This window comes from Pinus tabuliformis, chromosome J, assembly GCF_031772625.1.
Source record: "Pinus tabuliformis cultivar Carrire ecotype Pingquan chromosome J, CPIR1, whole genome shotgun sequence".
NCBI lineage: Eukaryota > Viridiplantae > Streptophyta > Pinopsida > Pinales > Pinaceae > Pinus > Pinus tabuliformis.
The window spans coordinates 828,938,318-828,953,644 of NC_142295.1; positions in this window are offsets into that span (position 1 = coordinate 828,938,318).

The following is a 15,327-nucleotide window of genomic DNA, read 5'->3' on the forward strand; positions in this document are numbered from 1 at the left end:
GACAAAGTTTGCTTCCTCTTCTTCTTCTGAAATATGTCCTGATTCATTGAGTTCTTCTTTTCTTTTTGCTGAAGCTTTAAATGCAGCTTCTCTCATATCTGATGGACCTCCTTTTCTCATCTCAAAGGCAGTTAAGATTCTGTGAAGCTATGTCATAGTAATAGTCTATAGATCCTGCTTTTTTTCTATGGTAGATACTTTTGATTAAAATTTAGCAGATAAGGATCTTAAAACTTTTTCAACTAAGGTAACTTCCTTTATCTCTTCACCCAAATTCTTCATGCAATTAACAACCTCATATATACATAAGAAGTAACTAGCTATACTTTCATCATTGTGCATCTTGAGAGTTTCGTATTGAATTCTAAGAGTTTGTAGTTTAGCACGTTTTACCTGAGAGTCTCCTTCGTAGCTTAGAATGACTTTGTCCCATATTTATTTGGCTAATTTGATTTGCATAACTTTGAAAAACTCTGATTGTGACAGAATTCCCAATAATATATTGACAACCTTGGCATTGGTTTCATATTTCTTTTTACCTATCATATCTATAGGAATTGTTGATGGAAATGTATATCCTCCTTCCACGATTTCCCAGACATATGTTCCAAGAGATTGAAGATAGGTTGTGGTTCTTACCTTCCAATAAATAGAGTTTCTCCCATCAAAGATTAGATGTATGATGGATCCCCCGCTTTCTTGATTACTCAGGATGATGGATCTTCCTTCAAGCGATCAAGATTCTTCTGAAGGACCTGCTCTGATACCAATTGTTGGAAATAATACTAAGAGGGGGGTGAATCAGTATTATTATATCAATAATTTAATTTTCAAAACTAATTCATATACACTACTTCAGCTCAATGAACTAGCATGTATACACAACTGTACTTAATGAAACCAACGTATATGCAGAGATCTTTTGATTTACCCAAATTATCATGTATTGAACCTTAATCATTATATCAAGAATTCATTAGAAAGTGCAGTAAAATCAAAATAAAGCATCACACATAAGCAACACAAATGAACACCAAGATATAAGGTGGAAACGCAATGTGGGTGAAAAACAACCTGCTATTGTCGTCTCTATCTTCCTTTAATAATAAGAAAATTATGTTTACAATTTTTGTACTGGTGCAGTCTTATACTAGTACGCAGGCTTCTACCTGCAAAAGGCTACAACCTTCTCTCATTCTTTAGCTTCTAGAGGAAGGGAGCTACAACCCCCTAGCTTTTGTACTAGCTGATATGTTTAATAATACGTAGGTACTGGCCTACACAAGGCTACAACCTTCTCTTTTCTTCCAGGGACCACGTTTCATAAATTTTCAGATTGGATCCATCAACAAAATCATTCAATCATCAAATATATTTGCGTCAACCAATCTCATTTGAACCAACCACAACCGAGTCAATAAATCACTTTGACAACCCATCAATCTGATCATTTAGAATGATGTCACTAGAATACAGTTACCAGAACCCAAGTCAGAACCCAGAACACTACAATAGCAAACAGAAGCAAATAAAATATATTTTATAAGGTGTATGCTACTTCCATGTGTCAAACTGTGTGTATAAACACTTTCCTCAAAGCCAACCAGCGTATATATCTACAAATGTAAATTTAGAATTTTGCAGCTATTCCAGACATTAGTTATACCCAGATCATATCATTTACAGAATAATATTTGTGTCAGAATTCAGATCTAGAATATACATGGGAAAAAGAACCTAATGACAATTCATTTTACTCCTTAAGATCTTGATCTATGATTAGATCTGATCCCTCATCATCAGCTAAGGTTCATCCTTGGTTCAGATCTAGCAGTGCACCATAACCCAATAACCTGCATACTAGATCTCACACTTCATCAGATATTTGATACTTGCATGCCTTGGCCTAATGATCTTCTCCTCCTTTTATAGTTTTAGGCATTTCTCAATACCATGGACCAAAACCACTTAGGACCAATACCTTGGACCCAACACCTGGGTTCAATACCTCGGACCAGATACCTTCGACCAATAGCATGGATAAAAAATACCATGGACCAAATACTTCGAACCAAAAATTTAGTTTTCCAAGGTACACGCACTTTTCCTTCTATGAAAGTGCATGTATACATATACGTGACTTTTATATAGTGAACCTACGTGTATACGCAGCTTGGTCAATGGTGAACCTGCGTATACCTCTCTTTCTTCATTCTATAGTTTTTTGCTATTTACCTACTATATTGTGATCTTTCATCTAAGTGAGTTGCCTTCTGAACTGATTCCTTAAAGCTGCCCTGCATTGCATCACATATGTAAACACTATTGTCATGCATTCTTTCACATCAGATATCTCTTCTATAGATTCATCTAGCGACCATATACAAGTGAGTTGTTTTACTACAAGTGAGTTGTTTTACTACAAGTTAGTTGCCATCAAGTACAACACATACATCATAATCCCAACAATCTCCACCTTTGGACTTGATGGCAACAACAACACCAAGTCACTCTCCCCCTTTGACATCAAGGGCAAAGGGTCATGCTCCCCCTGAGTGCATGTTGAATTCTCTAATATGCTGAAGTGTGTTGATTGAGCTCTCATGATCGAGGCCATGCTCCCCCTGAGCATAAGCGAAGTCTGCAAAAGGTGTTCTAAAAGAAGAACATGACTCTATACATACATCAAAAATGACCTTCCTATCACCAATGACTCATACATACATCTATCTCCCAACCAAGTGGGGATATAGAAAATTTGACTCATCCACCCAACAAAGTGGGGATATATCTTTTGTCTATACATGTCAAAAATAGGAAACATTACATCATCCATCCCATGCATAGTGGGGTTACAAATTAGGTCTTGTCATGACCTTTACAAATAGAGACCAAATATTTTAAACAATACCATGATAGTCATCAACAACTATCATATCATCTGCACCATCAACAACATCTGTCAACAGCATCTAGACTAGCAACTTGTATATGTCCATTGTTAGTTCCCAAAATATCATGAACCATGTTCTCCCCCTGAACCTGTTCCACCTGTTCACTGTTAGATCTAATCATTGCATATGTTAGTAAGAGTTATCAAAGCATCATCATCAATCAGATATACATCAAGTTATCAACAACTTTATGAGGACCAATATATCAGCAGATTGAAACCACCTTCAAATAGAGAAGATAATCGACAAAACCATAGTAGACCCCATTTTTCTGAGTTTAGCCCACTGCTTTTCTTCAAACAAACATATACATGTATGTGCCCATAGAAACTTGCATATGTACGCGACTACACTTCATGAAACTTGCGTATAACCACCTCTCTCTGAAGAAAATAGGTTTTAACAGCAGGATGATGCAGCAACTACTGCCAGCTTTTACCTGAGATATTCAAATGTCTCTCTGGGCAGTGGTTTAGTGAATATATCAACAACCTATTCTTTGGAGGGAACATACTCTAATTTGACCCTTTTTTCAAGCATTTTTTCAAGTAGAAAATGATATTTGATGGGTATGTGCTTGGTCTTGGAGTGCATGACTAGATTCTTTGAATACTGATGGCACTTGTATTATCACATAGAATGGAGATGGGTGGAGTACATGTAACCTAAATGTCTTGCAAGGTTTGCATAATCCAAAGTAGTTGTGTGTAGAGAGATGCACTAGCCACGTATTCTGCTTCAGCTATAGATAATGCAATTGAACTTTGTTTCTTGCTGAACCAAGACACTAACATGGAACCCATATAGAATGCACCACCACTAGTGCTTTTTCTGTCATAAACACTTCCTGCCCAATCTGCATCTATATATGCATGAAGTGTAAGATCTGTATCTCTAGGGTACCATAAACTAAAGTTCTGTGTTCCTTGAAATTATTTGAAAATCCTTTTGGCTGCCTGAAGGTGTGATTCCTTTGGATTTTCTTGGAATCTTCCAAGTATTCCCACTACATGCATGATGTCCGATCAGGTATTTGTTAGATAATGCAGACTGCCAATCATGGATCTGTAAGTTGGTTGATGTATTGCTGCTGATTCATCATTTGAGCTAAGACTGCATCCTATAACCATTGGGGTACATACTGGTTTAGAATATTCCATGCCAGACTTTTGCAGGATCTGTTTGAGATATTTGGTTTGTGAGAGAAAAATACCCTATTTATTTTGTTGAACTTGTAGACCAAGAAAATAGGTCCAAGCAAGGACATTTCAAATTCTTGCTACATTACTGAAGCAAAATTCTGACTCATGGATTCTTCATTGCTACCAAAAATGATATCATCAACATACACAACAAGTATTAGTGATTTATGAATTTCCATCTTTGTATATAGATTGCTATCTGTTGACCCCTTTGAAAAACCCTGTTGGTGGAGATATTTGTCAAGACGGTAGTACCAGGACCTTGGAGCCTATTTTAGACCATAGAGAGCCTTTCTGAGTTTGCATACAAGTTTTGCATCATTTCCAAGAATGAATCCTTCTAGTTGTTTAATATAGACTTCTTCTTCTAAGTCTCCATTAAGAAAGACAGATTTTACATCCATTTGGTAGAGTTTGAATTTCTGAAAACTAGAAAGAGCAAGAAACATTCTTATGGCTTCAAATCTAGCAACAGGTGCAAAAGCTTCTTCAAAATCTATACCTTCTTGTTGAGCATATCCTTTGCAAGCGAGTCTGGCCTTGTTTTTGATAACTTCTCCATTTTCGTTTAGCTTTTTTTTGAATATCCATTTGGTTCCTATGATATTATTATCATGAGGTCTAGGAACTAATTCCCAAGTATTATTCTTTTCAATTTGCTTAAGTTCTTCGTTCATGGCCTTGACCCAACATTCATCTCTACATGCTTCAATTACATTTTGAGGTTCAGTGGAAGATACTAATGATAGATAGCTTGAGGCTTCAGTAATGGTTCTTCTTGTCTGCACACCTGCCCCTTTTTCTCGTAAAATTTGAGTTTCTGGATGATTTTTCTGAACATACCTAGATGAAGTCTTTTCTTCTATCGTTATCTCTTCTTCCGTGCTTCATTGGTTTCTTCTTTAGAATCAGTGTGATTTGATGTGGGAAAATGATCCTCATCTTCTTCATTTTCATAATCTTCAGTTTTTATCTGTTTTGGAAATTTTGCATGCTTAATCAACCACAACATCAATACTTTCAATAATTTTCCCAAATCTTTTATTATAACATTTATATCCTTTACTTCGGGAAGAGTAGCCAAGAAGAATACCTTCATCTGCTCTAGGTTCAAACTTACCAAGTTTTTCATCAGCCTTTGATGTAACATTTGCTTCCAACAACTTTGAAGTATTTTACAATAGGAGTCTTACGATACCAAAGTTCATGTGCAATTTGAGTAATGTTTACCTAAACATTTGGTTGGTTGAGAATAGTGACGATGGTGAAAGAAGCTTTGCTCGAGAAGGTTGCAAGAGTTCCAGATTCATCTAGCATAGCACGAGCCAGTTTTTGAACAGTTCTATTCATCCTTTCTACCACTCCATTTTGCTGAGGAGTCCTTGCGGTGGAGAACTTCCTTTTTATTCCATGTTGTTCACAAAAGTCAAAGAATTCATCCGAGGTAAATTCCCCTCCTCGATCAGATCTGAGGCATTTGATTTTGTGATCTGATTCATTTTCAACCAAGGCTTTGAAGGCTTTGAACTTTTCAAATGATTCATCTTTATGCTTTAGAAGACCTATCCAACACATTCTAGAAAAATCATCAATGAACAATATAAAGTATTCTTCTCCATGAGGTGACTTTTTCCTTGATGGTCCACATAAATTAGTATGAAAAAGCTCAAGAGGCTTACTAGCTGACCCTTCCTTTTCGATGAAGTGAGATCTAGTTTGCTTACAGAATTGACATGATTTGCACATAATATTTTAGGAATGTTGATATCTGGAAGATCACGAACAGCCTGGAATCTACATGCTTTTCTTATTTGAGAAAAGCTTAGATGTTCGAATCTTTTGTGCCATAGCCAGTTTTCATCATTTTTGCTTAAATAGCATTTTCATTGTCCTCCATTGAGTATGTATAAGTTGTTTGGAGTTCTTGTACCTTTGATCACGGTTTCTCCTGTATCAAGCTCATGAAAAACACATCCATTTGATCGAAACACTACTTCATTTCCTTGATCACACATTTGATTCACACTCAACAAGTTATGCTTTAAGCCATCAACATACATAACATTCCTAGCTTTAACCTTTTCTTTCAAGAAAATAGAGCCTTTACCTTTTATGACAGCAGGAGTGTTGTTTCCAAATGAGACACTCTTTTCCTTTTCTAAGGCATTATATGAGTGTAGTTTTTCTTTGTCACCTGTCATGTGTTTTAAACATCCACTGTCGATGTAACACTAGTTTTCTTGTCCTTTTGCATACAAGGCTATACCACCTCTTTATGTTTGTGGTTATTTCTTTCTCCATATTTTTGGACTTAATGGAGTTTTCTCCTTTTGAGATATTTGCTGAAATTTACTCCAGCATTCAGATTCTTCATGGCAAAATTTGTTACAGAGTGAGCATTCTATTTCATTTTCAAGAAGAGAAAAGTTATTATAGGAACTTTTCTTGATCTCTGTCACGTTCCTATGATTTTGTGCTTCTCTAGTCATGATGGTTTTGTAAGCAACACATTGAGCATCTTTGTGTCCAAAAATATGACATGAGAAACATTCACCATTAAAGAAGTTCCTACGATTATCAAATATACTGACCTGGTGATTGTAGTTTCTATTGGTATTTATCTTTGAAGCAAATTGAGTACGATTTATCTGAGGTTGATTGTCACTTCTATTCATACTTGAAGTAAATTAAACCTAATTTACCTAGTGATTTGCTTTATGCCTTTGCTGACGATTGTCAAACTGTTCACTGCTCTTTGATGCATAAAGATAACCTCTAGTGGAGGTTGACAGCTTCTGTGATTGAGATGCTTATTCAGTATATCTACGACTTTTCTTTATCAGAGGAGAACGTTTCACTTTGATGATTTCATTTAAGGTTTCTGATCCTTTAGCAAATCTAAGATTGAGAGCTTTTGTTTTCTCAAGATCCTTTCTTAAACTCACAATTTCACATTCTAGTTTTTCATTGTGTTTTTCTCTTTCACCAAGTTGGTATGTCAAGGTATCTATAATATTCCTTTCTTCTAAACACATTTTGAGTTTAGAGATTTCTTCATAAAGGTCATCTTCATCTAAATCATCCAAAAAATCATCATCTCCATCAGCCATTAGAATTCTATAACTATTTTCATCTTCATCACTATTTAATAAACCATTGCTACCTTCATGAGTATAGTAGTTCTTTTTTCTTACAATTTATTTTATATTCCATTTTGCAGATTCCTTCCCTTTATCATGTTTATCTTTATGAGGACATTTTGCAGCATAATGACCGACTCTACCACAGGCAAAACATTTGAAAGGTAGTTTACCTCTGAATCTTCCGGAACCCTGTTGAAGCTTCTTAACAAAGTTTGCTTCCTCTTCTTCTTCTGAAATATGTCCTGATTCATTGAGTTCTTCTTTTCCTTTTGCTAAAGCTTTAAATGTAGCTTCTCTCATATCTGATGGACCACCTTTTCTCATCTCAAAGGTAGCTAAGATTTCGTGAAGCTGTGTCATAGTAATAGTTTGTAGATCTTGCTTTTCTTCTATGGCAGATACTTTTAATTCAAATTTAGCAGATAAGGATCTTAAAACTTTTTCAACTAAGGTAACTTCCTTTATCTCTTCACCCAAATTCTTCATGCAATTAACAACCTTATCTATATGTAAGAAGTAACTAGCTATAGTTTCATCATTGTGCATGTTGAGAGTTTCATATTGAATTCTCAGAGTTTGCAGTTTAGCACGTTTTACCTGAGAGTCTCCTTTGTAGCTTAGAATGATTTTTTCCCATATTTCTTTGGCTGATTTGATCTGCATAACTTTGACAAACTCTGATTGTGACAGACTTCCCAATAATGTATTGACAGCCTTGGCATTGGTTTCATATTTCTTTTTACCTGTCGTATCTATAGGAATTATTGATGGAAATGTATATCCTCCTTCCATGATTTCCCAGACATCTATTCCAAGAGGTTGAAGATAGGTTGTGGTTCTTACCTTCCAATAAACAAAGTTGCTCCCATCAAAGATTGGTGGTCTGATGGATCCCCCGCTTTCTTGATTACTCATGATGATGGATCTTCCTTTAAGCGATCAAGATTTTTTGAAGGACCTACTCTGATACAAATTGTTGGAAATAATACTGAGAGGGGGGGTGAATCAGTATTATCAGATCAATAATTTAATTTTCAAAATTGATTTGTATACACTACTTCAACTCAGTGAACTAGCATGTATACACAATTGTACTTAATGAAACTAGTGTATATGTAGAGATCTTTTGATTTACCCAAATTATCATGTATTGAACCTTAATCAGTATATTAGGAATTCATTAGATAGTGTAGTAAAAGAAAAATAAAGAATCACACATAAGCAACACACATGAACACCAAGATATATGGCTGAAACCAAATGTGGGTGAAAAACAACCTGCTATTGTCGTCTCTGCCTTCTTTTATTAATAAGAAAATTATGTTTACAATTTTTGTACTGGTGCAATCTTATACTAGTATGTAAGCTTCTACCTATAGAAGGCTACAACCTTCTCTCATTCTCCAACCCCCACTAGAACGGAGCTACAACCCCCTAGCTCTTGTACTAGCTGATATGCTTACTAGTACGTAGGTGTCGGCCTATAGAAGGCTACAACCTTCTCTTTTCTTCCAGGGACCATGTTTCATAAATTTTCAGACTGGATCCATCAACAACATCATTCAATTATAAAATATATATGCATCAACCAATCTCCTTTTGAGCCAACCACAACCAAATCAATCAATCACTTTGACAACCCATCAATCTGATCATTCAGAATGTTGTCACCAGAATACAGTAACCAGAACCCAGAACAATGCAATAGAAAATAGAAGCAACTAAAATATATTTTAAAAGGTATATGCTACTTCCTTGTGTCAAACCTACGTGTATATGCTCTTTCCTCAAATCCAACCAGCGTATATATCTGGAAATGTAAATTCAAAATTCTGCAGCTATTCCAAACTTTAGTTATACCTAGATCATATCATTTATAGAATAATATTTGCATCAGAATTCAGATTTAGAATATACATAAGCAAAAACACCTAATGATAATTCGTTTTACTCCTTAATATCCTAATCTATCATTAGATCCGATCCATCATCATCAGCTAAGGTTCATGCTTGGTTTAGATCCACCAATGCACCATAACCCAATAACCTGCATACTAGATCTCACACTTCATCAGATATTCGATATTTGCACGCCTTGGCCTAATGATCTTCTCCTCCTTTTATAGTTTTAGGCCTTTGTCAATGTTATCACCCTAAGAAACTCTCCTAGGTTGTATATTAGAGATGCTCGGGAACATTACAAACTCAACAAAAATGTTGGTAAATGGTGGATGAATGAAAGAAATGCTTCATATTCAAGCCAGATAACCACTTCTACTATGCTTAACCCTAGACATCGGTGAACAGCCCTAGACTACAAGGCTTTAGACCACCAATTACTCATAGTTTAAGGAAAATGTGATGATGGAGAATAATGATCACACCAGCAGATGCACAGGACACTGTGATGGCCAGCTGCAACCAGTAAAGAGGTCTGCAAATCTATCTCCTAATGCACAGACATGATGAAAACTCTCTGGCATTAAAACAACAGAAACCTACATACACATTCAATAATACTAACTAGATTCTAACACAGAGGTGGGATGACAACCCCTCTAATGCTAAACATCTACAACACATGAATAAATGCATAACAAGCACAACCTGGAACAAAGAAGAAGAAGTGGAAAGTGAGCAATTAACAACAAAAGAAGCTTACGTTATCTGAAAATGAAGACTAGACGTTGCAGGTATCACAGTAGTTACAGTCTCCAGAAGTTGAACCTTACAACAAAATAACATTCATCAATCATCAACCTCTTGATTTTGGGTATATATAGATGTTATTTACAAAATTTCTCTTTTGTTCAAAGCGTGGAGGGGTCATAATGGACCGCCAACCACATTTACAATCTGAAATGGGCCTCTACTACAATCTCAGTGTCTTAATGAAAAAAATTGACCTTTTTTGATAGTCTGATGTCCTTCTCTGAGCAGGCGGAATGCTGACTGAAAGAAACCCATAGCTGATAAATACTTTAATTGCTCGAGGATGTCCTTTTTGTCCTTCTACCATTTTGTCATTTAAATGCGGTTGCTGACGATTTATTACATTGGAAGCTAAAACACTGGCCACCTTCTTCCTTTGGGAACATAGAATAGGTTAAAGGCGCAAACGAAATGGAGGAGGCACGACTAAATGGCGGAACGAAGCCTAGCCATCAGATCATACAGATCAATGGTGGAGATTGCATGATGAGGGTTATCAGGAGTTGGCAGACGAGTGAAATGAATGTGAGTCGTCGGATCGTGGTCGGGCAAATCCGATGACGATTAGGTGTGGAAGGAGCGTGGACGTTAACAGTTGGGGGATAGGCAGATTCGTGGGTGGGCGGTATTCCCCGCACCGCCCACGGAGCAACAATGGTTTCCATATGAGGGTGTGCGATCAAATAAAAATAAGACGCGTGGCAGATGAAAACCACCGCCCCCGCAGGTTAACGTTTGTGCAGGTCGCATGATGGGGGGGAGGGTCTACTGTTAGATTGCGCGACAGACGGTCGAATGGAGGGGAACATGCATAAGGTTTAACCTGCGGGCGGAGAAAGTGGAGACCTTTAGATCGGGGTGATCAACGGTGGAGATTAGAGAATGATGAAGGCCCAAGGAAGGGTGGGGGTTAACTAAAAGCACTGAGTCACATGGTTTGGTGAAATGGTGACTACAGCTTAGTGCTCGAGGGTCAGAGGAAAATGGGATTACGCAGAGTTTAGAAGGATAAAATAGAGGCAGTGGAACACAAGAGATTAAGCGGGAGTGAAGGGGAATATGGGAAAATGAAGGAGGGGGGATCACAAGACTGCAGCAAGTTTTCTTTTAGCATAATATATCATGGCAAAGTTGTCTTTGACCCTCAACTGTTCAAATTTGTAGTAGAGCTAACACTCAATACCATGGACCAAAACCACTTAAGATCAATACCTTAGAACCAATACCTTGGGTCAATACCTTGGACCATATACCTTGGACCAATACCATGGACAAAATACTTCGGACCAAAAATGTAGTTTTCCAAGGTATACGCGCTTTTATTTCTGTGAAAGTGCGTGTGTACGTATACGCAACTTGTATACAGTGAACTTGCGTGTATACACAGCTTGTTCAATGGTGAACCTATGTATACTTGTCTTTCTTCATTATGTAATTCTTTCTTGTTCACCTGCTATATTGTGATCTTTCATTTGATTGAGTTGCCTTCTGAACTGATTCCTTGAAGTTGCCCTGTATTTCATCACATCTATAAACACTATGGTCATGCATTCTGTCACATCTGATATCTCTTTTGTAGATTCATCTAGCTACCATATACAAGTGAGTTGTTCTACTCCAAGTGAGTTGGCATCAAGTACAACACATACATCATAATGCCAACATGATCATCTACCGTCACTGTATCATATTTTCTTGGCACTTGGGAGAGGAAGTCTGCCACAAGGTTCTCCTTCCCTGGTCGATCCCTTATAGTTATGTCAAATTCCTGCAAAAGTAGTAACCCACGAGTCACTCTTCGATTTGTAATTGGTTTGTTAGATAAATATTTGATGGCAGAGTGATAAATATATAGAAATACAGGATATCTAGTTATATAGTGTCTAAATTTGTTTATAGCATAAATAACAGCTAGAAACTCCTTTTTGGTTACTGTATAGTTCAACTCAGCAGGAGTAAGGATTTTTCTTATGTAATATATAACGTAAGTTTTCTTGTCTTCTTCTTGGCCAAGAACAGCTCCAATGGTTGTATCTGATGCATCTGATGAAATCTGGAAAGGTATATCCCAATTCGGGCCTCGTAATACTAGTGCTGTTGATACTAATAGTTTTGGATCTGTGAAAGCATTGTCACATTTATCAGTCCATATAAAATCAACATTTCCTGTCAAGGTATATAAAGGCACAACAATTTGTGAAAAATTCTTTATAAATCTACAATAATATCTAGCAAATCCCAAAAAACTATGTACCTCTGTTTGAGTGCAGGGAGTAGCTAATAAGAGGATTACCTGTATCTTTGTTCGATCTACTTGAATTCTAGCTGCTGAAATGTACTGACCTAAAATTAGGCCCTCTTTCATCATCATATGACACTTCTCATTACTTAAACATAGCCTTGTAGCAATACACCGTTCTAGGACTTTCTCTAGTTTTTGTAATGCCTGATCAAAGTCATCCCCATAGGGTGTGAAATTGTCCATGTATACCTCCAACTCTTCATTTATGAAGCCCACAAAAATATTGAGTATGGCTCTTTGGAATGTAGTAGTGTGTTGCACAATCTGAAAGGAAATACCCTATAAGTGAATGTTCCCTAGGGACAGGTGAAAGAAGTTTTATCTTGGTCTTCATGGGCAATTTGAATTTGGTTGTAGCCACTGAAGCCATCCAGGAAAGAGAAGAATTTATTTCCCGCCAGTGTAGCAAGGACTTAGTCGATAAAAGGAAGGGGAAGATGGTCTTTTTACATCACTTTGTTGATTTCTTTGTAGTCAACGCATATCCACCATTTTCCATTCTTTTTGGGTACAACTACTAATGGAGAAACCCATTTACTGTCAGATATAGGATAAATAAAATTCACATCTAATAGTTTTTGAAGCTCTCCTTTCAAAATATCCTTTAGATGAGGATTTAATCTATGTTGCGGTTGTCAAATGGGTCTTACATATTTTTCAGTGTATATGTGGTGCATGCATAACTGAGGGTCAATCCCTTTCATGTTTGGGTAGTCCCATGCAAATTCCCCTTTATATTTCCTAAGGACTTGGATAATTTCCTGTTGTTGGTCATTACTCAGATCACTGTTAATGTTCAAGATTTTCCCTTGCTCGATTTCAATAGGCTTGCTATTATAGAGAGTGGTTGTTGGTATCAGTTGGTCATTGATGTCTCTCAAGGAATATTCTTCAATCTCATTGTCAAGGACTACTTCAATCATGTGACATCTCAAATTAGACACTGCAGTAGGGTGATTGATAAAGGTGTTAATGGCATCATCTTTTGTTTGATTTTTGAATTCAAGCTCATCTTCCACAGTCAACGGTGAATGAATATTTTCTTTTAAATATGTTTTTGGTTGTTTCCGAGTTTTTACAATGGTCAGGCTTGGCTGAGCAGGAGGGTATAAAGCTAGATTCTTAACAACATTTCCTCTGGTTATGGTCATACTGCCTATTCGCCAGCCTATATAAGAATCAACTATTGCTAGCCAAGGCCTTCCCAGTATTAAGGGATGTCCATCTAGCCAATTTCTGGGGTTGATAATAAAAAAATCTACTAGATATTCCCAAGAGTCCACAAAAACCATCACATCTTGTAATGTTCCTTCTAGATTAACAACTAAATGGTCAACATGTTCCAGCAAGGTAGTGGTTGGTTCTAAGGTTGTGATGCCAAAAACTTCACAAGTTCCTGTTATAAGAATGTCAATGGCTGCCCCTAAGTCAACTAAAGCATTGGGAAAAGTGTGGCCATTAATTTGGATTGTGATAATGGGATTCCCTGGGTCTTCATATTTCACAGGTGTCTCTTTTCCTAGTAATAAATCAGACAAAGTTTCGATGACATGGACAGTTGGTGTTATTTTTGTTTTCCTCATAGACTTCTTTGCACACAATTCTTTAATGGTTGTAGCATATATCGGAATATCCTGAATGGCCTGGAGGAGGGGTACTTTTATACAAAGATTTTTGAGTTCACCCAGAGGATCAAATTCAGGATATTCAATCAGTCGAGGTATTATCAATCCTTCTAGGAACGGGGGAGAAGTAATTATGATTTGTTCAGGATCCTTCTGCCTGACTGTATCTTCTCCCTATTTTGTTTACTGGTCATCTACAGACGAAGGCTTATTCGGATGTGTTTCTTTAACCTCAGGTTGCAGATTTTTTTCCTCATCTGGAGAAATTACGTGTCTAGATGTTAACTTAAGTTCATTACATTCTCTCAACTCAACTTCAGGATCCGGACTCTCAATAATTTGTACTAACTGGATCGATCGGTTGTTAGGATTTGGATTTGGTTGAGCTGGGAGTTGTGGCCATATAATAGGTTGAGGATTTTTCTACAACGTATAAGGTGCTAGTAAGGTTGGTTGAGGCAAAGGAAATGTTCCCATGGGTTGGTTTGTGGATAATTGACAATTTGGTTGCTAGTTCTGATTTTGTGAGTTAGAAGGAGACCACTGAGAGGAATAGGGGGTGTTCTGCTAAAATGGTGGAGGGTAAGAGGAAAATGGCCAATTATTTTTTAGATTTGATTGGTTGGGCCATGGTGGCATAGAAAATGCTTGAGGTGGCCAAGTAGAAAAGGTGGTTAGTTCTACCATGATACCCCTGAATATTGCTGAGAATTAAATTGTGAAGAAGGAAAGAATGAAGATGGTTCCATAGGCATACCTATCGGACATTCTTTCCATTAACAGCACTGGTTCAACATATATATTGGTTCCACTTCCTCTTCTGCTTCCTTGAAAACTGCTTTTAATCTAGGAAGCGATGGACAACTTTCTGTAGCATGATCCTTAGTGTAAATGGCGCATGTTTGTATCACATCTAATAGAAATTCTCTATGATTGTGTTTCTTTCTACAACGTGGACAGAAAATATCCATATTTTGTTCCGCTTCGGCCTGCTTTTGCTTGGCTTGTATGATATCCAATTGTGTCATCAGGGTCCCCAAGATATCAGTATTGAAATATTCCAATTGATTTCTGATTTCAACTCATGTAATGCTTCCTCCTAAGGCTCTGCTGTCTCTGGTGATCGCATCACGTCTAGTTGGTTTTAGCCATGTACTGCCTCTAGAGCACCTGATGCACAATTGTATAATATCATCATAATCCTCTTGATAAATATCACCCTTTCCCATTAAAATTCAATGTTTCTACCCATTGGTCTTTCATACCTTTGATCATCATAGTTTTAAGAACTTCGGGAGGCAAATTTACATAAGGATATCTTTGCAGATTATATTGAAAACATTCTACATATTCTTCAAGAGTCTCGTTAGTCTTAGCTACCATTTGAAA